Genomic DNA, 24,996 nt, shown 5'->3' with positions numbered 1-24,996 from the left:
TGTCCACCGTATGGCTCAGAAACAAAGCGTGGACAGAACTTGCACTGGAAAATGATGTCACTTTACCGGTACACATTTTCTTACACACAAGGACTTAAGCAGTAATGGCTTGCATGTGCCACGTGTACTAGGAGGTACTAAGCAAACTAAAAGTGGACTACTCACAATAGCTATAATTATTCGTCTGCAAATAGGGTAAATACTGATGTAACGTTGCTCAATTTACTGTCCTCAGTCGTCAATAGAAATAATGTACTCATAGCCCTAACAGACTACATATACAATGGTTTTAGGTTGCTTATACCTCCAAGTACGTGTCGTACGAGGAAACTACACTCCTGGAAATTGAAATAAGAACACCGTGAATTCATTGTCCCAGGAAGGGGAAACTTTATTGACACATTCCTGGGGTCAGATACATCACATGATCACACTGACAGAACCACAGGCACATAGACACAGGCAACAGAGCATGCACAATGTCGGCACTAGTACAGTGTATATCCACCTTTCGCAGCAATGCAGGCTGCTATTCTCCCATGGAGACGATCGTAGAGATGCTGGATGTAGTCCTGTGGAACGGCTTGCCATGCCATTTCCACCTGGCGCCTCAGTTGGACCAGCGTTCGTGCTGGACGTGCAGACCGCGTGAGACGACGCTTCATCCAGTCCCGAACATGCTCAATGGGGGACAGATCCGGAGATCTTGCTGGCCAGGGTAGTTGACTTACACCTTCTAGAGCACGTTGGGTGGCACAGGATACATGCGGACGTGCATTGTCCTGTTGGAACAGCAAGTTCCCTTGCCGGTCTAGGAATGGTAGAACGATGGATTCGATGACGGTTTGGATGTACCGTGCACTATTCAGTGTCCCCTCGACGATCAGCAGTGGTGTACGGCCAGTGTAGGAGATCGCTCCCCACACCATGATGCCGGGTGTTGGCCCTGTGTGCCTCGGTCGTATGCAGTCCTGATTGTGGCGCTCACCTGCACGGCGCCAAACACGCATACGACCATCATTGGCACCAAGGCAGAAGCGACTCTCATCGCTGAAGACGACACGTCTCCATTCGTCCCTCCATTCACGCCTGTCGCGACACCACTGGAGGCGGGCTGCACGATGTTGGGGCGTGAGCGGAAGACGGCCTAACGGTGTGCGGGACCGTAGCCCAGGTTCATGGAGACGGTTGCGAATGGTCGTCGCCGTTACCCCAGGAGCAACAGTGTCCCTAATTTGCTGGGAAGTGGCGGTGCGGTCCCCTACGGCACTGCGTAGGATCCTACGGTCTTGGCGTGCATCCGTGCGTCGCTGCGGTCCGGTCCCAGGTCGACGGGCACGTGCACCTTCCGCCGACCACTGGCGACAACATCGATGTACTGTGGAGACCTCACGCCCCACGTGTTGAGCAATTCGGCGGTACGTCCACCCGGCCTCCCGAATGCCCACTATAAGCCCTCGCTAAAGTCAGTCAACTGCACATACGGTTCACGTCCACGCTGTCGCGGCATGCTACCAGTGTTAAAGACTGCGATGGAGCTCCGTATGCCACGGCAAACTGGCTGACACTGACGGCGGCGGTGCACAAATGCTGAGCAGCTAGCGCCATTCGACGGCCAACACCGCGGTTCCTGGTGTGTCCGCTGTGCCGTGCGTGTGATCATTGCTTGTACAGCCCTCTCGCAGTGTCCGGAGCAAGTATGGTGGGTCTGACACACCGGTGTCAATGTGTTCTTTTTTCCATTTCCAGGATTGTATTAAAGCTTGTTTTCCCCTGGGCAGCAGGTCAGGTATTGAGTGTGGATGCGTGGACTCATTGTGGAAAGTCTATACTGAAAGGCGGAGACCACTTAGTGGCGCAGTTACGACAGTGAAGAAAACGTTAGGTACGTAATGATGTTATGTGTTTGCGGGAAGACTGTTAAATAGAGAGAAAAACTGATAACACACTGAAATGGTTACATGTTAAAGGGCCACTTACCATAATATCTGTACCTACACCCCTAAGACTCTTTATATACTGTATATTGAAGGGGGTCTTACGGTTCCTTAGCTGTACTCCCTATCCTCTATAATGGCCTATTTAGTGCATCTTCAATAGTCAAACTTTTATTGATGATAGTCCATTCTACACTCCTGGAAATGGAAAAAAGAACACATTGACACCGGTGTGTCAGACCCACCATACTTGCTCCGGACACTGCGAGAAGGCTGTACAAGCAATGATCACACGCACGGCACAGCGGACACACCAGGAACCGCGGTGTTGGCCGTCGAATGGCGCTAGCTGCGCAGCATTTGTGCACCGCCGCCGTCAGTGTCAGTCAGTTTGCCGTGGCATACGGAGCTCCATCGCAGTCTTTAACACTGGTAGCATGCCGCGACAGCGTGGACGTGAACCGTATGTGCAGCTGACGGACTTTGAGCGAGGGCGTATAGAGGGCTTGCGGGAGGCCGGGTGGACGTACCGCCGAATTGCTCAACACGTGGGGCGTGAGGTCTCCACAGTACATCGATGTTGTCGCCAGTGGTCGGCGGAAGGTGCACGTGCCCGTCGACCTGGGACCGGACCGCAGCGACGCACGGATGCACGCCAAGACCGTAGGATCCTACGCAGTGCCGTAGGGGACCGCACCGCCACTTCCCAGCAAATTAGGGACACTGTTGCTCCTGGGGTATCGGCGAGGACCATTCGCAACCGTCTCCATGAAGCTGGGCTACGGTGCCGCACACCGTTAGGCCGTCTTCCGCTCACGCCCCAACATCGTGCAGCCCGCCTCCAGTGGTGTCGCGACAGGCGTGAATGGAGGGACGAATGGAGACGTGTCGTCTTCAGCGATGAGAGTCGCTTCTGCCTTGGTGCCAATGATGGTCGTATGCGTGTTTGGCGCCGTGCAGGTGAGCGCCACAATCAGGACTGCATACGACCGAGGCACACAGGGCCAACACCCGGCATCATGGTGTGGGGAGCGATCTCCTACACTGGCCGTACACCACTGCTGATCGTCGAGGGGACACTGAATAGTGCACGGTACATCCAAACCGTCATCGAACCCATCGTTCTACCATTCCTAGACCGGCAAGGGAACTTGCTGTTCCAACAGGACAATGCACGTCTGCATGTATCCCGTGCCACCCAACGTGCTCTAGAAGGTGTAAGTCAACTACCCTGGCCAGCAAGATCTCCGGATCTGTCCCCCATTGAGCATGTTTGGGACTGGATGAAGCGTCGTCTCACGCGGTCTGCACGTCCAGCACGAACGCTGGTCCAACTGAGGCGCCAGGTGGAAATGGCATGGCAAGCCGTTCCACAGGACTACATCCAGCATCTCTACGATCGTCTCCATGGGAGAATAGCAGCCTGCATTGCTGCGAAAGGTGGTTATACACTGTACTAGTGCCGACATTGTGCATGCTCTGTTGCCTGTGTCTATGTGCCTGTGGTTCTGTCAGTGTGATCATGTGATGTATCTGACCCCAGGAATGTGTCAATAAAGTTTCCCCTTCCTGGGACAATGAATTCACAGTGTTCTTATTTCAATTTCCAGGAGTGTATTTACTGAGTCCATTTAAGTTGATGCTTTTCTCTGCGACTTTTGTTTGCTGGTCTACATTCAAACATAATCTTCGGTATTTTTCCTTATCCAACACCTATTAAGTGTCCGAACCATAAAAGTTATCTGGCTTCTGTTTCATCCATTATTTTAGCTTTCTTTTGTGTTATTTCCCATTCATCATTTTCTCGATGTTCCGGTGGGATGTTCACCTCAGACAGTCCATTCCTACAGCTTCAGTGTTCCGGCAGTTATTCTTCATAATCGTCCAGCGCTGCGAACAACACATCGCAGTTGGCTCAATAATGCAATTATATATATAAAGTTTCATTTTAATGCGATTTCGTCGACAACCAAACGGAGTATAAGTTTTGGACTGGTCTCCTTCTTGTTCTCAAACTGTTTCTCAAGTTATAAGTTATTAGCAAATGGACCATATTAATTAATTATGCTACTTATGTATCTGCAACAATTACCGAAGGGTACAACTACACACACATTATAAAAACGTATGTGTATATGTGTGTATGTGTGTATGCATGTTCCACAGCTCCTCCTAAACCACTGGATTGATTTCAACCTAATACAGTACACGTTTCATTAGCTCTCTGGAAAGATTCGCTATGATGGTAACAACAACCTACCGAACAAAGAGGTGGGAATGAACAGATGTGTAACCCGCAATCAGCGAGTACTCCGATTTTATTCAATCAGTTTTTGAGAATGAGTACACTTAGTGACTTGCAACAAACAGCCAACATAGTTTCAAACACTTAACAATATTTTCTCGCTGACAATCTCCACAAATTGATGAAAGGAAAAAAGTTTATCGCTTCCTACATTTTCGCTGTTCATTCAGTAAAACTGTTGTATCAGACATCACGTTTTAATTTATTACTTCTTTAGTACTAACTTTCGTAACACACTTCCCAGACAGCATTGACATTTAGCACAGAATGTACCTGCAAAGCTGTATCATTGTACAACATACAATTCAGAGGATATGACGACATAAACACTAAAATGCGTGAAAACTATAGTGCAGGATGAAACTCGCTAGAGGTACAGGTGAACTATACGTACAAATATGTGTGAAGAATGGTAAATATATTTCAGATTTAAGTAACATGTGCGCACACGAGCAAAGCCATGGGTAAAAACCTTTTCCTGGACGCGTAGGTCGATTTTAGCCAAATTTGGTACACATGTTACAGTCCTGAAAGAAATAATGTGTGATAAAGAGCCGACAATCTCCTATTGTTGCTGGGATGGTAGCATGGACAGAGAAAACGGGTACGAAAGAGATGGACAGACAGAGCGGTTGAAGGAGGAGATGGACATAGACAAGGGAGAGGAGGAGATGGACTAAGAAAGGAGAGAGGTGGAGACAGAGTGTGGGAGGATGAGCTTAACAGAGAGGAAGAGGAGAGGGACACAGAGACGGGAAGGTGGAAATGAGAGAAAAAGGCAAGAGGAAGAGTTGGACGTAGAGAAGGGGAAGAGGAGATGGACAGAGCATGGAAAGAGGAGGAAATGGACAAATGATGGTGATGATGTTTGGTTTGTGGGGCGCTCAACTGCTCGGTTATCAGCGCCCGTACAAATTCCCAACCTTTTCTCAGTCCAATCTCACCACTTTCATGAGTGTTGATGAAATGATGAGGACAGCAAAAAAAACGAAGTAATCTCGAGGCAGGTGAAAATCCCTGACGCCGCCGGGAATCGAACGAAATGGACAGAGAGAGGTCAAAGGAGGAGATGGACGGAGCATGGGAGGAGGAGGAGCTTGACAGACAGAGGGGAGGATAGACAGATAGAGGGGGAGCAGGAGATGGAGTTAGATGGGGTGTGGCGGAGATAGTGGGGGAAAGATGAGACGGACTGTAGAGTGGGAGGCAGCCACCGCCACCAGCTGCTTGCTTAGAGATCTCGTGTACGTCTCCATAAGATTTCAGACTTCCTACATGGCGAGTATCCGTTTTCTATCATGGGGTTATGTTCGCCTGTCACTGCTGAGCTACTATTGGCCTGTGAAGTGCCCGCGCTCACAGTGTGACGTAGCTGCGTTGTTACGTCAGTGCACATACTAACTTAAGCTTTGACTGATACTCCGCAGTCAAAACAATGTTAGAGTCAATACACACATTAATGTCACAGCAACAGTAATTTAGGGTAGCGAAGTGGGGGTTGGGTTGGGTTGTTTGGGGAAGGAGACCAGACAGCGAGGTCATCGGTCTCATCGGATTAGGGAAGGAAGTCGGCCGTGCCCTTTCAAAGGAACCATCGCGGCATTTGCCTGGAGCGATTTAGGGAAATCACGGGAAACCTAAATCAGGATTGACGGACGCGGGATTGAACCGTCGTCCTCACGAATGCGAGTCCAGTGTGCTAGCCACTGCGCCACCTCGCTCGGTCGGTAGCGGAGTAAAAGGAGAAGTAGTTAACTCCATATTAAAATGTTCTTTCTCAAAGGGGGATCCAGTACTACAATGGACATTTAGTTCTCGCACCACAGCAAAGATGTGTGGTAAAGATTTTAGTTTCAGTGGCTTTCCAGCTGACAACTCTGAAGTGGACCCAGTGATTAATCTGTGTAGAATTTGCTTCTCAGGTAAACGTCTTCTAACCGAAATATACCGCAAAATTGGTGATGGGCATTGTGGGCCCGGAGTCCCCCATTCGGGAAAGTTCGGCCGCCGAGGGCAAGTACTTATTGCATTCGACGCCTTATTGAGCAACTTGTGCGTCGGTGATGGGGATGAATTATGATGACAACACACCGCCCAGTCGCTGAACGGAGAAAAATCTCCTGCCCCATCCGGGAATCGAATGCGGGCCCCTAGGCGTGGCGTTCTGCAATGCTGACCTCTCAACTAACGTGGCCGGACGAAATATACCAAAGATATTCCTCGAACAAAAGACTTGCCGAGTAGCTGGCAGAAAGTAAAGGTTACACTTTACTGTAAGAAGGACATCAGAAGTAAATCAAAACTACCGTTCAATTTTGGTATCCATCTGTCTGTGTATCTTAGAACGTATTCTAAACTAAAATGCAACTTGGTATCTCAAACAGAATGATTCCCCAGTGATAACTGGTATGGATTCCGAACGTTTGGATTCAGAATTTCCGTCGTATAGTATTCTGAAAAAAATGGTTCAAATGGCTCTGAGCACTACGGGACTCAACATCTGTGGTCATCAGTCCGCTAGAACTTAGAACTACTTAAACCTAACTAACCTAAGGACATCACATACACCCATGCCCGAGGCAGGATTAGAAACCTGCGACCGTAGCGGTCACGCGGTTCCAGACTGACGCGACTAGAACCGCACGGCCACGCCAGCCGGCTAGTATTCTGAATGCCATGGATCAAGACACTTAGGTAAATGCTGTATTTCTTGACATCCGAAAGCATTTGATGCTGTACCGCTACAACGTTTACTAACGAAAGTTATTCAGGAGCTCTGGGAGGAGAAATCATTCGCCTGTGACAGAATATCATCTGACTCGCTGAAAATCGTTGGTCCAAATTTAGTAACCAGGTAAAACGACGCAGTAAATAGAATTTATGGCACAGTGACACAGGAATTTGGCCACAATATCAGCTTAAGACAATTCTGGTTCCTTTAAGTAACAAATGCAACGCAAGAGAATGCAAGTATTATAGGACGATTAGTTCTATCAGTAATCTTACAAAGGCTGTACGGAAAATCATCTTGAGGAAATCTGAAAATAAACTCTACAAAAATACTTGATAAGACCAGTTCGAGTTCAGGAAGTGTACAAGAACAAGAGATGGTATATGTTACCTGACGATGACTGGAGACAGAACGATAGAAATGAACAAGGTTGTGTATATTTGTTTCTTCGAGTGGGAGAAGGCATTCTGTAGAATCAACTGGAGTACGCTGCTGATAATTTTAAAAAATCTTGGTATAGACTTGAAAGTTAGAAATTTAATAATGGAGACGTACACAAAGCAGAAAGTTACAAAGTAGGGAATGAGGAGGGGGAAGAATTAAGCATTGGAAGGGATATAGGTCAACGATGCTCAGTGTCGCCGAAGCTGTTCAAGAAGAACTGATAGGTAAGTCCACAGAGGGCGCAAGAGGCATTGTAACTAGAGGAGAAAGGATAAAAACTCTAAAATACGCGGATCATCGAACGGTGTTAGCGGAACCAGATGAGCAGCTACAGCAGATACTGAAGAGTATAGGAAGAAGGGGAGAAGAGTGTGGAATGAAGATAAATTGTGGAAAGACATAAGAGATGAGAATACGCAAGAAAGAAGTTACAGGTAACAAATTCTTAGGAATAAGCGAAATGGAACCATTAAAATCCTTCTTGTACCTGGGAAGTGTCAGAAGAACGAAGTGATTTGCTAAATGTTATGTTTGACGAGTAATCCTGTAGAGCAGCGATTCATGAACAGTTAAAGAGAAAGGACAACCATATTTAAGAAATTCTATGGGGCTTTGGAGGAGGATGCCGTAAATGAAGTAGGCGTACAGACTTAAGTACGTAGAAGTAATGAAGAAAATAGGTGATTGGTAGTGATGAGAAAGAGGAAGAAATCTTGGCTGGAATATATACAATGTAACATGTTTCAGCAAGAACGAATCGTAGAGAAAAGAGTGGAAGGAATGAGTAAAGCCGGCCGCGGTGGTCTAGCGGTTCTGGCGCTGCAGTCCGGAACCGCGGGACTGCTACGGTCGCAGGTTCGAATCCTGCCTCGGGCATGGGTGTGTGTGATGTCCTTAGGTTAGTTAGGTTTAAGTAGTTCTAAGTTCTAGGGGACTTATGACCTAAGATGTTGAGTCCCATAGTGCTCAGAGCCATTTGAACCATTTTTTTGAATGAGAGAAAGAAGCAGAAAGGTGCTTCGAATGATAGACATTGAAATTGGACGAACATACCAACAAATGAAGGAAGGAGCTCGGATAGGAGCACGATAGAGAGCTGCCACTATAAGCGAAGAAGAAGAAAATCACGTGGAGCATGAAACTGAATTTTTGGTTGCAATGGCAGTAGGTGCCATCGTATCTGTAGTAGAGAGTGTCATAGAAGGTGAAAACGCTGGAGTACCCTCGACCTGTTGTGGAGCTCTCGCTGTTCACGTTTTATACTGATGACATGGCACATTGTTTAACAACACTAACCTCAGTTTTTCAGAAGATTCATTTAGGCCCTAGATGAAATGAAGCACCATGTGAAAAAAACTGCATTAATATTTGGTAAGATATTGATGAGGCTGAGCAGTTAACAAAATGCAAAAACTACAATATTAATGAGTAGCAATTAGACTCGGTCAGCTTATACGAACGACTGGTTCTAACACTTAAACAATTTGTGGGGATATGGAAAGGTATGGTAACATAGGCTCACTCGCAAGAGGTGTTTTCCCCGATGTTTTGCAGATATCTGTAGTTTCCATTTTGGAATGTGTAGCTAGAAGAGCCCAAACAAATGTTGCTCGTCATGTCTTTCATACGATGCCCTGTGTCGACAGAAAGCGTATATCTTTTTCTCGTTACAAAGAAAGTGATATCTAAAGCAGAATTTTACGTGCTCAGACTGTGCAGCGCTCCCAGATTAGTCTAGCGTGATATTAGTTACATCGGTTTGTATTAACAGGGACAGGGAAACACGAAGAATAGCTAATACTCCACCAGCGACTGAGCAGCGGCGGTGCATGGCGGTAGCGACAGTTTGTATACCGAGGCGGCACGAGATTCGCTACTGGAGTACTGGTTATTCTTCGTGGTTTACTGTTGCCGTTAATACATATTGATGAAACGGATGTCGCACTAGACTAATTTGGGACCACTCTACCGACTGGGTAAGTAAAATTTCATTTCAAAATACATTTAATTTGTTGTAGAAAACAAACCGATGTCTCCCACTGACAACGACGAACTGCTTAGCTTTTGAAGACCGCTGGACTAGCTTAGGAATCGGTCGCTGTGTTACCAGTAGGAAAATTAGTCGACAAAACGCATTTGAAATATTCCCTGTTGCTTTGCTGCGTCATCTGGTAGACGAATAGATACTGTAAAATTAAGAAAATCTGTCGGTATACCGGCAGGAGAACTCATAGTGCATTTGCTCTGTCATTATGTGATGGCTTCTGGTTCTAGGATGCTTGATGCACTACTTGCTTCTGCACTCCAACGCCTTCTGCATTGGATCTACAAAAAGTAATTTTGTCATGGAGCACTTAGCTCTTGTTTCTCTTGTTTTCAACAAAATTCTTCAGCTCTTATGGAGTCCTCTTCTGTATCAAACTCTGATAATTAGTACTGCTCTCGAAATGCTGATGAGTTATTGCCACAATAGCGAAGCTATTATGCTCTAGGAAGTTCTCAGTTCCTTTTTCTTTTTAGTTAATTACAGTATTCTCCGTCTCCCTTCACTCTTTCCACGATCTTATTAAGCTCATCCACATTCCGTTACTACTGAAACTATTCTGCTTTCCTTAAAATAAGTATGTTTCAACTAATTAACTCCTCTCTCGCACGCTTCTTGACGAAAAATAGACTGCACATTAATATTTCGAAGTTTCGTCTATAAATATCGCCTTACAATCGTTCCTATCAATAAAACAACACCTTCTTCCAAGATGCCACTTATTTTCTAATAATAATCAGGCAAGCCATGTCCATTAGTCCCAGCTGTTCTGTGTCTTGATTTAGACCAGTCCATCCTCATTTATCTCTTCTGTACTTGCAATCTCTTTCATAGGTAAAAGGTTCGCTACTGGACCAAAACCTCAAAATATACATACGTTACATACAACTGAATTGACAGCAGAATACTACAAACTCATACAACATTCTTCATTGCATTTTCATTCACATAAAGATATGAAATTTAAAACCAAAAGCAATTTAAAAGGGTAGCTAGATACAAATTTATAATACATTAGCCTACTGCCCACTGCTCAACTCACATATGCGTTTGATACACATACTGCACACATCTCTTCCTCCCCCTTCCTTCTTTCTCTTCCTCTTGCTTCCCTCATCTCTCTTTCCATATCATCTTCCCAACTCTGTATGTCCATCTCCTTCTCTCACTCCATGTGTCTCTCCAGCTCCACCTCCCTGTCTCGTTGTCAATCTCCTCTGCCCTGTCTGTCCAAACAATCTACCTCTTCCACTTCCATGTTAATATCCTCCTCCCTCTCTGTCCATATTCTCCTCTCCATCTCTCAGTCTAGCTATTTCTCACCCTCTCCTTGTACCATCTGTTCACTACCTCATATACTTCCCCTTGCCTCACGCACCTGCCCCATATCCCTGCCCTCTCCTCGTCATTTCTCTCACTGACTACCACATCCTCCCCCTCTCACTGTTCATCTCCTCTTCCCCTTCTCTCTTCCACTCTCTTGCTCCACCTTCTCTCTATCCAGCCAGTACTCCCTCCTCCTTCTCTCTGTCCATTTGAACCTCTCCTTTATATCCATCTATTCCAGCCCCTATTTTGTCCATTTCCTCCTTTGCCCCCTCTCCAGCCACCTCTTCCTCCCTCCCCTCCCTCTCTCTATTACCTACTCGCTCCTCATTCACTGTCCATCTCTTCCCACCATCTCACTGTCCATCTCCTCCTCCCCCATTCCTCCGTCGAACTTCTCCTCACAAACTCTGCCTAACAATCTCCTCTTGGCCCCCTCTCATTCGTTCTCCACCTTGCTCCTTCTCTCAAATTTCATCTCCTCCTGCAAATTTCACTCTCTCCTCCATTCTTGATGTTCTCTAACTATCCACTATTTTTAGCCCCTGTAAAATAGACCAATTAAGCTGGCTGTTACTGCTCCCATAACTCACCTGTCATACAACGCATGCTGTATACGAGGAGCTTGATTAACCAATTTTCTCCCTGGTATGGAGGCTGCCATGCAAAAAGTGTGTCGAGGAGGCAGGCCAGTATCAGCACAACCTCCTCTCATCCTGTGGAGCCCACACACTGTTTCTGGTAATGATACATAGGCAGGGCAGGTTAGTTACGCAGGGCAACCACACACAAGACAGCTGCAGCGTTGGTTTGCCTACATGGCAGATATTTAAAAATTCATTTTTGCCTCTATTTCCACCCTTATTGCTGTTTGGTGGTTCTAATCCACACAGTCGTGACTCTCGTTTTTTATTCTGTATTTGTACCAGATGTGGTTTAATCAATCCAGTGGTTTAGGAGGTTTAGAAGGAGATATTGGATATACATGCACACATGCTATTTTGCATACATACTAGCGTTTTCCATGTAGCATCGCTTGGATATGAGTTTGGCATGTACAGGGTGGCCCATTGATCTTGACCAGGCCAAATATATCACGAAGTAAGCGTCAAATGAAAAAACTACAAAGAACGAAACTTGTCGCTGCCATAGGTCAAACGGATATCAACTGCGTTTGTTTTAAATAGGAACCCCCATTTTTTATTGCATATTCGTGTAGTACGTAAAAAAATATGAATCTTCTAGTTGGACCACTTTTTTCGCTTTGTGATAGGTGGCGATGTAATAGTCACAAACGTATAAGTACGTGGTATCACGTAACATTCCGCCAGTGCGGACGGTATTTGCTTCGTGATACATCACCCGTGTTAAAATGGACCGTTCACCAATTGCGGAAAAGGTCTATATCGTGTTGATGAACGATTATTGTGACGAAAATGCCCAATGGGCGTGTGCTATGAATGCTGCTCGGTATCCTGCACGACAACATCCAAGCGTCAGGACCGTTCGCCGGATAGTTGCGTTATTTAAGGAAACAGGAAGTGCTCAGCCACATGTGAAACATCAACCACGACCTGCAACAAATGATGATGCCCAAGTAGGTGTTTTAGCTGCTGTCCGAAAGTGTTTGAAATCTTATGGGACTTAACTGCTGAGGTCATCAGTCCCTACGCTTACACACTACTTAACCTAAATTATCCTAAGGACAAACACACACACCCATGCCCGAGGGAGGACTCGAACCTCCGGCGGGACCAGCCGCACGGGTCATGACTGCTGCGCCCCTGACCGCTCGGCTAATCCCGCGCGGCCTCGGATAATCCGCACATCAGTACCAGACAAATTGCGGGGGAATCGGGAATCTCAAAAACGTCGCTGTTGAGAATGCTATATCAACATCGATTGCACCCGTACCATTTTTCTATGCACCAGGAATTGCATGGCGACGACAATGAACGTCGTGTACAGTTCTGCCACTGGGCACAAGAGAAATTACAGGAAGATTTTTTTCACGCGTTCTATTTAACGATGAAGCGTCATTCACCAACAGCTGTAACGTAAACCGGCCTAATATGCACTATTGGGCAACGGAAAATCAACGATGGCTGCGACAAGTGGAACATCAGCGACCTTGGCGGCTTAACGTATGGTGCGGCATTATGGGAGGAAGGATAATTGGCACCCATTTTATTGATGGCAATCTAAATGGTGAAACGTATGCTGATTTGTTACGTAATGTTCTACCGCTGTTACTACAAGACTTTTCAATGCATGACAGAATGGCGATGTACTTCCAACATGATGGAAGTCCGGCACATAGCTCTCGTGCGGTTGAAGCGGTATTGAATAGCATATTTTGTGACAGGTGGATTGGTCGTCGAAGCACCATACCATGGCCCGCACGTTCGCCGGATCTGACGTCCCCGTATATCAGTCTGTGGGGAAAGTTGAAGAATATTTGCCGTTGTGATCCACCGACAACGCCTGACAACATGCGTAAGCGCATTGTCAATGCATGTGCGAACATTACGGAAGGCGAACTACTCGCTGTTGAGAGGAATGTCGTTACACGTATTGCCAAATGCATTGATGTTGACGGACATAATTTTGAGCGTTTATTGCATTAATGTGGTATTTACAGGTAATCACGCTGTAACAGCATGAGTTCTCAGAAACGATAAGTTTCCAAAGGTACATGTTTCACACTGGAACAACGGAAATAAAATGTTGAAACGTACCTACGTTCTGTAATTTAATTCAAAAAACCTATCTGTTACCAACTGTTCGTCCAAAATTGTGAGCCACATTTTTGTGACTATTACAGTGCCATCTATCAGAAAGCGAAGAAAGTGGTCCAACTAGAACATTCATATTTCTTTACTTACTGCACGAATATGTAATAAAAAACGGGGGTTCCTATTAAAAAAAACGCTGTTGATATCCGTTTGACTTATGGCAGCGCCATCTGGCGGGCCTAAAATAGTGCCATCTGGTTTCCCCCTTCAAGCCAGACAAGTTTCGTTCTTTGTAGTTTTCTCGTTTGACACTTATTTCGTGAGATAATTGCTCCGGTCACTATTAATTGACCGCCCTGTGTATTACTCACATCCCCTCCTCCTCCAAACTGTGTTCGCCCTTTCGTGTCCTATGTCTGTGCTGATCTCCTTCTTGACCATCTACCTGTTTATCTACTCCTCTCCCCCTAGGTTCATCGACATATCTTCTGCCTTCCTATCAATGATCATCTCATCATCCCCCACTCACCAACCATACCCTCATCCACACTCCTATAGCCCATAATCTTTTCCCTCCCATCTCTGTACAACTACTGCTCCTCCCTCCTCTTTCTGTCCACCCGTTCCTCCACCGTCTCTGCCCATCTCTTCTTCCCAATCTCTTTCCATCTACTCCACATCCCCCCTCTATCAGTCCATCTCCTTCTCCTCCTTCCTTCTATGTCCCATCTCCCCTCTCTTGTCCATCTTGGCTACTCCAACTGTCCATTTCTTCCTTCCCATATCTCTTTGTTCATCTCCCCCTGCCCCCTATCACTGTCCATCTCCGTCAGCTTATTGCTACCTCCCCAGTCCCTTCTACTGGCATCTCCATTTTCTCCTATCCCTCTTCCTGTCTCACTGCTCCCCTTTCTCTGTCCCTACCCTCCTTCTGCCTCTCACTGTCCCTCTTCTCCTGCACAACCTGTCCCTGCTCATCCTTCCCTCTCTCATTTCCTGACTGACCCCTTCTGCCCCATCTGTGCGTCCCTCCCTCCTTCCCATTCTTCATCTGTCATCTCCATATATACCTTCCGTTCTCTGTTCACCGCCTTCTCTGTCCATCACAATCCATCCCTAGCCATTCCCATCTGCACATGTGGCCACTGTAAAACAGGTCAGTAAAGGATGTCAACACTACTCTCAAAAGTCCATATACATGGCAACTTACACATTAGGGAATTTATAACAGTTTTTTGCCCCTGGTGCACAGTATTCCAATCAAAGCAGGTCGATGTGGCAGGCTGGTGCTATCCCTACACTCATATGCAAGTCGTGCAGGACAGCCTTCACTTCGGGGGCTGGAAAACCATTTAAAACCCCTGATGTTTAAGTTGCCTGCACAGACAGTTGATAAGGCAGGACAGTAATACAATATTCCCAAACAAAACGTCTCTCGTACAGGGCAGTATATACAGCTATGGCTGAAAAAACTGTTTTTTACTCAAATATATCCTCTTATTAGCGCTAGTAGGTTATAAAAACTGTTATATCCTAGCCAGTAATGCCAACCGAGCCCGCTGCCAAAAGGTTGGCAGCATCAAAGTCCGGACGCCGTCCGCATAAGCAGCGCCAGCGATGCATAAAATCACCGCAAGTCTGCGCGCGCCACCGCTGGCTTCTGGCTTCTTAAGCGCTGGAGTCGCGAGCGCTAGGACAGTTCTGTATTCGCCGCTCCGTGGTATACTCGCCACCGATTTGTGTACTTGCTAGTCAGTTGTGTGTTCATCGCAGCAGAGTTGTTGTTTGTCGTCAGCCGACGCTGACCTAGCCGCTCCGACTCGAACTAGACAGATTTCTGCAGACACGGAGTTCACTACTGTGTTTCTGTATGTTCGTTAATAAAGATAAGTACCGACTTTTATTTAATCAGAGTGTTTGGGTTTTCATCCTTCTGTTCACTGTTCCAGCGGACCGGTCGGTCCGCTATTAAAAGTGTGGTGGTGACTTCGTAAGCCGTTTCTACAGCGAAGTGTTTGTCGCTACGAACGCCGCCACAAAAAAAAAAAAAACCACAATACTGATCCTCACAATGCTTGCCGTATGTGTGATAAGTTTCTTTAAATCTGAAGTCAATGCCCAGATTTGGGAGCAGATCCGAAACATAGAATCTCCTATATGTATGTAGAAATGCGGAAATATTTGGCAGAAACTTGTATGCTAGATTGGTGCAAAAGCCGACTTGTAACATGTCAAGAAGAAATGTTAGTGAAAAATTTGACTGCAGGGTGTCGCAGAAAGGGGTTTACACTTTTAACTTTAATAACTCGAACAAAAATAACAAAAACCATGCATTTTTAAGTCACGTAGATGGTCACAATATTACTGATGATGTTCAAAATATGCTCCATTGGCAGCGATATAGCAATGGACTATACATTCTGTTGAGGCATGGTCTATGAAGCCAAACCATTAGAGATTATCGAGAAAATTTGGTTCAGGATGGTACAGCTAATTACGGTTTAGTTTAGGAGTCAGCATTTACGAAACTTCACAGAGTTTAAAAGAGGCTGTTATGTAAACATCTCTATTCTTGAAAAAGAATCATATAGCAGCGATCTTGACATTATGAGGGAAGTATGTGAGGGAAATCATGCCGTCAGCGGCAATGTGCTTTCCACTTTACAACTGCCACCCTGCAGCTATAGTGCAGGGCTTGGCGCACTCAGCCTGTCTAATCACTGTATATCCATATATTGAAAAAATAACTCACCAATTTCTTAGCAACGACAAAGACCGATGAACGGAAAGATGGTTCAACACATATCGCTCCGAAAGTGCCAGGTCACTGATAACAATCTATGCGGGGCGATCACTGTCGAACTTCATTAAACTACATTATTTGGAGCTATGTTACCTTCATCCACAATATCCTGAAACACCGGGCAGTCACTCTATATCACTTTCTCGTCCAGAATGTCTTAAGATATTCGTTGCTCCTCCAATATGAGATAGAGAACTGGGGCCGATTTTAGAAGATTATTCACTTCATCTTCCTTCAGAAACTTATCCGCCTTTTAAAAGGAAGTGTAGGGCTGACCTGAAAATTCTTATTTATAACAAATTCAGTTTTGGAACTGGGCCAGAAAGAAAAAAGCAGGTGTCATCATGTATGAGGCTTCCCAGACAATCAATATTAGTAACATCTTGAGGTGTGATTGGAAACTTGAACCTACTGCCGAGCATAGTGCTTATGTTTGGCTCACTGGAAATCTGACGTATTGTGCAGCTACCTTCCGCGGCGCCTAGCGTACCTTAAATATTTGCGTATGCAGTATTTGAATGTCAGGGAGCAAACCGGAGTGAGCTACAAAAAAGTTTTCCACTTAATTTTCAGTTAGTTCTTGACGTAAACGTCATGTATTAACGACTTCCAAGAGCTTCTGCCAATGAGAAGTAACCAATTCAAGTTGAGATCAGAATTCGTATCCAGGATCAACGGCAGGTTTACATCAACAGCAACAGAGAAATTTATAGCAAGTAGAGCCATGTTTAAAAAATGTCTTTGCTTCAAGTACCATAGGAGAAACCTATTTCTTTGAAATGTCTTAGCAGAAGGGAATAGATATGGGCAGGGGGGAGGGAATAAAGAAGTACTTGTACATCAACATGTTGTCTTACTAAAAATGGGTTTCTTTCGTGGTTACCGTTTTCCCCAACACAGAGCTGAAACGACTCCTGGATACACTTCTGAGGTATTGTGTCATGGCGCAATAACTATACGTAACTCTGCAACATACGTCTGCCGGTATCCCGTTAACGATTGGGATAGCACGGGTGCATTAGGCTATCATTACAATGAACAACGTAGATTCTCAAATCAGTGTAGCGAAATACGAGCCTTGTATCTTGGATACCAATCCTGGTTGACGTATAATGTATACATACAGCGCAGTACTTCTTTCTGTTAATTGCAGCAGTACTGCCTAGATTTACAGAGAGAACACCCAAACTGGCTATTATCAATAGTCATCTCATTAGTGGTCAACTTGAAAGTGAGCTCATTGACATGAATAGATAGATACACAGCAGTGGCATACTGGGCCTGAAGTTATTGCTGTGGATATTTGTAAGGGGCAGCCAAATGGAAACGAGACAGCTGGAGAAAGAGTAAGTAAACTGTAAATTAATTCAAAATTAATCGTCATTTCTCTTAATACTTTTATCTCAGCCGGAGATAAGATTGTCAGTGCCTTTACACAGAAATTCTTGCAGTTACCTACGGAACAATGAATGTACACAGGCGTGCACCTATCCGTCTGAAATAAATGTAAGGCCGAATGTCGTTCTCCAGGGATTTAAAAATATAGATATGACATTGGGAGACATCGATAACGCTCGGAGGACGTGTAAAGATTTTTCTGCACGATAGTAGAAACGATTTTGAACATGGGACAATGTGTCTTAATCTTGGATACTAGGAAAGTACAGGGTTATTACAAATGATTGAAGCGATTTCACAGCTCTACAATAACTTTATTATTTGAGATATTTTCACAATGCTTTGCACACACATACAAAAACTCAAAAAGGTTTTTTAGGTATTCACAAATGTTCGATATGTGAGCCTTTAGTGATTCGGCAGACATCAAGCCGATAATCAAGTTCCTCCCACACTCGGCGCAGCATGTCCCCATCAATGAGTTCGAAAGCATCGTTGATGCGAGCTCGCAGTTCTGGCACGTTTCTTGGTAGAGGAGGTTTAAACACTGAATCTTTCACATAACCCCAAAGAAAGAAATCGCATGGGGATAAGTCGGGAGAGCGTGGAGGCCATGACATGAATTGTTGATCATGGTCTCCACCACGACCGATCCATCGGTTTTCCATTCTCCTGTTTAAGAAATGCTTCTGCTTTAGCCTTTTCCGTAAGATTTTCCAAACCGCCGGCTGTGGTACGTTTAGCTCCCTGCTTGCTTTATTCGTCGACTTCCGCGGGCTACGCGTGAAACTTGCCCGCACGCGTTCAACCGTTTCTTCGCTCACTGCAGGCCGACCCGTTGATTTCCCTTACAGAGGCATCCAGAAGCTTTAAACTGCGCATACCATCGCCGAATGGAGTTAGCAGTTGGTGGATCTTTGTTGAACTTCGTCCTGAAGTGTCGTTGCACTGTTATGACTGACTGATGTGAGTGCATTTCAAGCACGACTTACGCTTTCTCGGCTCCTGTCGCCATTTTGTCTCACTGTGCTCTCGAGCGCTCTGGCGGCAGAAACCTGAAGTGCGGCTTCAGCCGAACAAAACTTTATGAGTTTTTCTACGTATCTGTAGTGTGTCGTGACCATATGTCAATGAATGGAGCTACAGTGAGTTTATGAAATCGCTTCAATCATTTGTAATAGCCCTGTACATATGTCAAAATGAAAATTTTGCAGCGGACTATTACGCCAAGCTGCGTCTGCTAGCAATGGCTGTGTAGTAGAGAGCAGAAATAGCCACTGAAATGAAAGCCATACAAATCGTTGCGTGAGTGCACGCAGTGTCCTCCTGCTACGTGTAGTCGCACGACTCTGGAAACAAGGCAAAGTGGAAAAGCGTGCAGAGGCGAAAAGCAGAGTGCAGAAAGCTTTGTTCCACTACTGACTTCGGCACACTTCCTGCAAACCCTTACGTGCCTGGATGGCCAGTCAGCCATTCCTCGAAAGTGTAGCCTATAGATATACCTTGAACAGGCAGCTACAGACTGAAACTTCCTGGCAGATTAAAACTGTGTGCCCGACCGAGACTCGAACTCGGGACCTTTGCCTTTCGCGGGCAAGCGCTCTACCAATTTGAGCTACCGAAGCACGACTCACGCCAGGTACTCACAGCTTTACTTCTGCCAGTACCTCGTCACCTACCTTCCAAACTTTACAGAAGCTCTCCTAAGGTCCCGAGTTCGAGTCTCGGTCGGGCACACAGTTTTAATCTGCCAGGAAGTTTCATATCAGCGCACACTCCGCTGCAGAGTGAAAATCTCATTCTGGAAGCTACAGACTCTTTATCAGAACAGAAACCGAGCACAGAGTGTGTTTGTACCTCGCCACTGACTCATAACTCACAAATAAATTGTCCGAAAGACATTGTTTGATGTTCAGGCTCCACTGCTTCATATGAACTGACACTTGATATTCCTGATCAGCTAAGGGAAGACCAAACGAACTTGTGCCGTTTCGGTTATTTCGGGACTGTCTAAGGAAGTTGTGCTGAGACTATTCTGTTTTAAAGTAACATGAGACATTACCGTATTTGGCGAGGCAGCTGTCTGTTTTGCTTTATCTGTCACGTGGCATAAGGCTGTAGATGATAGAATGGCAAAAGACGAGTAAGAGTTATTTTAACTACAAAACAAATACCGTTGATTTCAATCGTAATTCATTTTCTTACCAAAATTTAACATCCATTCGGTTTTTAAAATAATGATAGCAAACCAAAAACTGTAAAAAGTCATTTTAATTATCGCACCTATGTATATTTGAAAAAGACTCTTGCAGTAAAAGGTAGTGTAAAAAATTGTACCACCCCCATGAACCATGGACCTTGCCGTTGGTGGGGAGGCTTGCGTGCCTCAGCGATACAGATGGCCGTACCGTAGGTACAACCACAACGGAGGGGTTGAGAGGCCAGACAAACATGTGGTTCCTGAAGAGGGGCAGCAGCCTTTTCAGTAGTTGCAGGGGCAACAGTCTGGATGATTGACTGATCTGGCCTTGTAACATTAACCAAAACGGCCTTGCTGTGCTGGTACTGCGAACGGCTGAAAGCAAGGGGAAACTACAGCCGTAATTTTTCCCGAGGACATGCAGCTCTACTGTATGATTAAATGATGATGGCGTCCTCTTGGGTAAAATATTCCGGAGGTAAAATAGTCCCCCATTCGGATCTCCGGGCGGGGACTACTCAAGAGGACGTCGTTATCAGGAGAAAGAAAACTGGCGTTCTACGGATCGGAGCGCGGAATGTCAGATCCGTTAATCGGGCAGGTAGGTTAGAAAATTTATAAAGGGAAATGGATAGGTTAAAGTTAGATATAGTGGGAATTAGTGAAGTTCGGTGGCAGGAGGAACAAGACTTTTGGTCAGGTGATTACAGGGTTATAAATACAAAATCAAATAGGGGTAATGCAGGAGTAGGTTTAATAATGAATAAAAAAATAGGAGTGCGGGTTAGCTACTACAAACAGCATAGTGAACGCATTATTGTGGCCAAGATAGACACAAAGCCCATGCCTACTACAGTAGTACAAGTTTATATGCCAACTACCTCTGCAGATGATGAAGAAATAGATGGAATGTATGTCGAGATAAAAGAAATTATTCAGGTAGAGAAGGGAGACGAAAATTTAATAGTCATGGGTGACTGGAATTCGTCAGTAGGAAAAGGGAGCGAAGGAAACATAGTAGGTGAATATGGTTTGGGGGGAAGGAATGAAAGAGGAAGCCGCCTTGTAGAATTTTGCACAGAGCATAACTTAATCATAGCCAACACTTGGTTCAAGAATCATAAAAGAAGGTTGTATACCTGGAAGAATCCTGGAGATACTAGTAGGTATCAGATAGATTATATAATGGTAAGACAGAGATTTAGGAACCAGGTTTTAAATTGTAAGACATTTCCAGGGGCAGATGTGGACTCTGACCACAATCTATTGGTTATGACCTGTAGATTAAAACTGAGCAAACTGCAAAAAGGTGGGAATTTAAGGAGATGGGACCTGGATAAACTGAAAGAACCAGAGGTTGTACAGAGTTTCAGGGAGAGCATAAGGGAACAATTGACAGGAATGGGGGAAAGAAATACAGTAGAAGAAGAATGGGTAGCTCTGAGAGATGAAGTAGTGAAGGCAGCAGAGGATCAAGTAGGTAAAAAGACGAGGGCTAATAGAAATCCTTGGGTAACAGAAGAAATATTGAATTTAATTGATTAAAGGAGAAAATATAAAAATGCAGTAAATGAAGCAGGCAAAAAGGAATACAAACGCCTCAAAAATGATATCGACAGGAAGTGCAAAATGGCTAAGCAGGGATGGCTAGAGGACAAATGTAAGGATGTAGAGGCTTGTCTCACTAGGGGTAAGATAGATACTGCCTACAGGAAAATTAAAGAGACCTTTGGAGAGAAGAGAACCACTTGTATGAATATCAAGAGCTCAGATGGCAACCCAGTTCTAAGCAAAGAAGGGAAGGCAGAAAGGTGGAAGGAGTATATAGAGGGTTTATACAAAGGCGATGTACTTGAGGACAATATTATGGAAATGGAAGAGGATGTAGATGAAGACGAAATGGGAGATAAGATACTGCGTGAAGAGTTTGACAGAGCACTGAAAGACCTGAGTCGAAACAAGGCCCCGGGAGTAGACAACATTCCATTTGAACTACTGATGGCCTCGGGAGAGCCAGTCATGACAAAACTCTACCATCTGGTGAGCACGATGTATGAGACAGGCGAAATACCCTCAGACTTCAAGAAGAATATAATAATTCCAATCCCAAAGAAAGCAGGTGTTGACAGATGTGAAAATTACCGAACTATCAGTTTAATAAGTCACAGCTGCAAAATACTAACGCGAATTCTTTACAGACGAATGGAAAAACTGGTAGAAGCCGAGCTCGGGGAAGATCAGTTTGGATTCCGTAGAAATGTTGGAACACGTGAGGCAATACTGACCTTACGACTTATCTTAGAAGAAAGATTAAGAAAAGGCAAACCTACGTTTCTAGCATTTGTAGACTTAGAGAAAGCTTTTGACAATGTTAACTGGAATACTCTCTTTCTAATTCTGAAGGTGGCAGGGGTAAAATACAGGGAGCGAAAGGCTATTTACAGTTTGTACAGAAACCAGATGGCAGTTATAAGAGTCGAGGGGTATGAAAGGGAAGCAGTGGTTGGGAACGGAGTAAGACAGGGTTGTAGCCTCTCCCCGATGTTATTCAATCTGTATATTGAGCAAGCAGTGAAGGAAACAAAAGAAAAATTCGGAGTAGGTATTAAAATTCATGGAGAAGAAGTAAACACTTTGGGTTCGCCGATGACAATGTAATTCTGTCAGAGACAGCAAAGTACTTGGAAGAGCAGTTGAACGGAATGGACAGTGTCTTGAAAGGAGGATATAAGATGAACATCAACAAAAGTAAAACGAGGATAATGGAATGTAGTCAAATTAAGTCGGGTGATGCTGAGGGAATTAGATTAGGAAATGAGACACTTAAAGTAGTAAAGGAGTTTTGCTATTTATGGAGTAAAATAACCGATGATGGTCGAAGTAGAGAGGATATAAAATGTAGACTGGCAATGGCAAGGAAAGCGTTTCTCAAGAAGAGGAATTTGTTAACATCGAGTATAGATTTAAGTGTCAGGAAGTCGTTTCTGAAAGTATTTGTATGGAGTGTAGCCATGTATGGAAGTGAAACATGGACGATAACTAGTTTGGACAAGAAGAGAATAGAAGCTTTCGAAATGTGGTGCTACAGAAGAATGCTGAAGATAAGGTGGGTAGATCACGTAACCAATGAGGAGGTATTGAATAGGATTGGGGAGAAGAGAAGTTTGTGGCACAACTTGACTAGAAGAAGGGATCGGTTTGTAGGACATGTTTTGAGGCATCAAGGGATCACAAATTTAGCATTGGAGGGCAGTGTGGAGGGTAAAAATCGTAGAGGGAGACCAAGAGATGAATACACTAAGCAGATTCAGAAGGATGTAGGTTGCAGTAGATACTGGGAGATGAAGAAGCTTGCACAGGATAGAGTAGCACGGAGAGCTGCATCAAACCAGTCTCAGGACTGAATACCACAACAACAACAACAACAAATTGTAGATGACAATGAAACACATTATTGACACTTTTACAGCGTTGATAGCATACTTCATACAAAGAGAATCCCGAGTGGTTTAACTGAATAATCACTCACCTCAAGTTACCTGAGCACTTTCTCAATGAAGCTGCTTACCTTACCTGTCGCTGTACTTATTTCTTGTGCCATCTGGGGGCCCACTGAAGTGGGTGATCTTCACATCGTCTTCAAGAACATCAGGGGAAACCGGGACACGTTTACACAAAGCACTTGCCTCGAGAACCATTCCTGCTAGAGCGCCACCGGCAGTGGAAGATTAGTACCGACATCCTTTGAGGGCTCTGACAAAATTCATGGCACCAGATGAGGAAACGTCTTAGCACGGAAAACGTATTTGTGTTTTTGTGCAAGGTAAGTGAATTTTGTTACTGGCTAAATTTTGTTACACTTACAGGGGGAGTAAATTTTGTTATTATGTTCGTTTACAGGTGATTTTTCTGCTTTAAAATGTACATTTGTCAAACTTGAAAGTCTGAAAGTTACTACTGTAGTTCATAAAATACTTCAAACATGTCGACGGTGTAAGTTTACGCATTTATGTTCGAACATGTTCACGCAATATTTTGTATTACCATACTAATCGATACCCCAGTCAGGGAAACTTTAAGACATCGGGTGAAAACGCAATCTAAAAAAAGTGAAAGCATAGGACAATAAAAGTTAGAAATTTCCATAAAAAACAAAAAACGAAAAAAACTTGTTCTCACGTGATAACTCTCCATGTTCTGCTGCGTTCTGTCATCCTCTTCAGGTCCGCATAATTTCAGATTCTCTTTATATCGTCTGTCATCTTATTGCGCCTCCTTCCTCTCATCCCCCTGTCACAAACTACTCCTCCCGAAGTATCTATTAGCAAAAACTACCGTCTCAAATAATGTCCAATTCAAATCTACTTCCGTTCTCTTATAACCTCTTCTGATGAGGAGGATGAAAACTAGAAGTGTATTTATTGTTTCAAGCGATACAACCTATAAACAAATCATGAACAGGTGCAGCGTGCCTTAGATGTAAAAGGTTAGCTTACGATATTTGTGTCACAGGAAACATATTATTTTCTGTGTCCATAAATCGCAACCCAGCCAAAAATGAAGTAGCGTTTAATGAACTTTCCAACTTCTGTGTAGGCCATATTACGACAACAGGTGGAAGTTCGACCAAAAAATTTGTTTACTGCATTTTAAAGTGTTAACTGACGTAAATCAGCCTGTAATTTTATTTACTACCAATGAAACATATTTTGAAAACTGTACTTGTTTGTTTTGTTTACTCATTATTATGTTCTATGGTATGTATAAACGTACCCCCGTAAATGCAGAAACCTGCCTCATACCCAAGGTAGGTCTGTGCACTAGACTTGAACCTATATAAAATTATTCGCCCTCTTAATACTTTCGAACACAAAATCCTAAGCAAACATTTTTAAAAATTTTGAGAATATATCCACATCAATGTGCCCCGGTCTTCCCCAGCCTCTAAAGGAATTAAGAGACTAATTTAAAAAATCATTATATAGTTTTATGAGCAAAGAACACATCCACGTCTCTCGTATACTCTATGAGTAAAACTAGATAAACTGTCGAGACCTTAAAGCAGAAAGTACT

The sequence above is a fragment of the Schistocerca cancellata genome, chromosome 1, assembly GCF_023864275.1.
Source record: "Schistocerca cancellata isolate TAMUIC-IGC-003103 chromosome 1, iqSchCanc2.1, whole genome shotgun sequence".
NCBI classification, from domain to species: domain Eukaryota; kingdom Metazoa; phylum Arthropoda; class Insecta; order Orthoptera; family Acrididae; genus Schistocerca; species Schistocerca cancellata.
The sequence above is the reverse complement of the archived record's forward strand: the minus strand, read 5'-3'. Positions refer to the sequence as shown.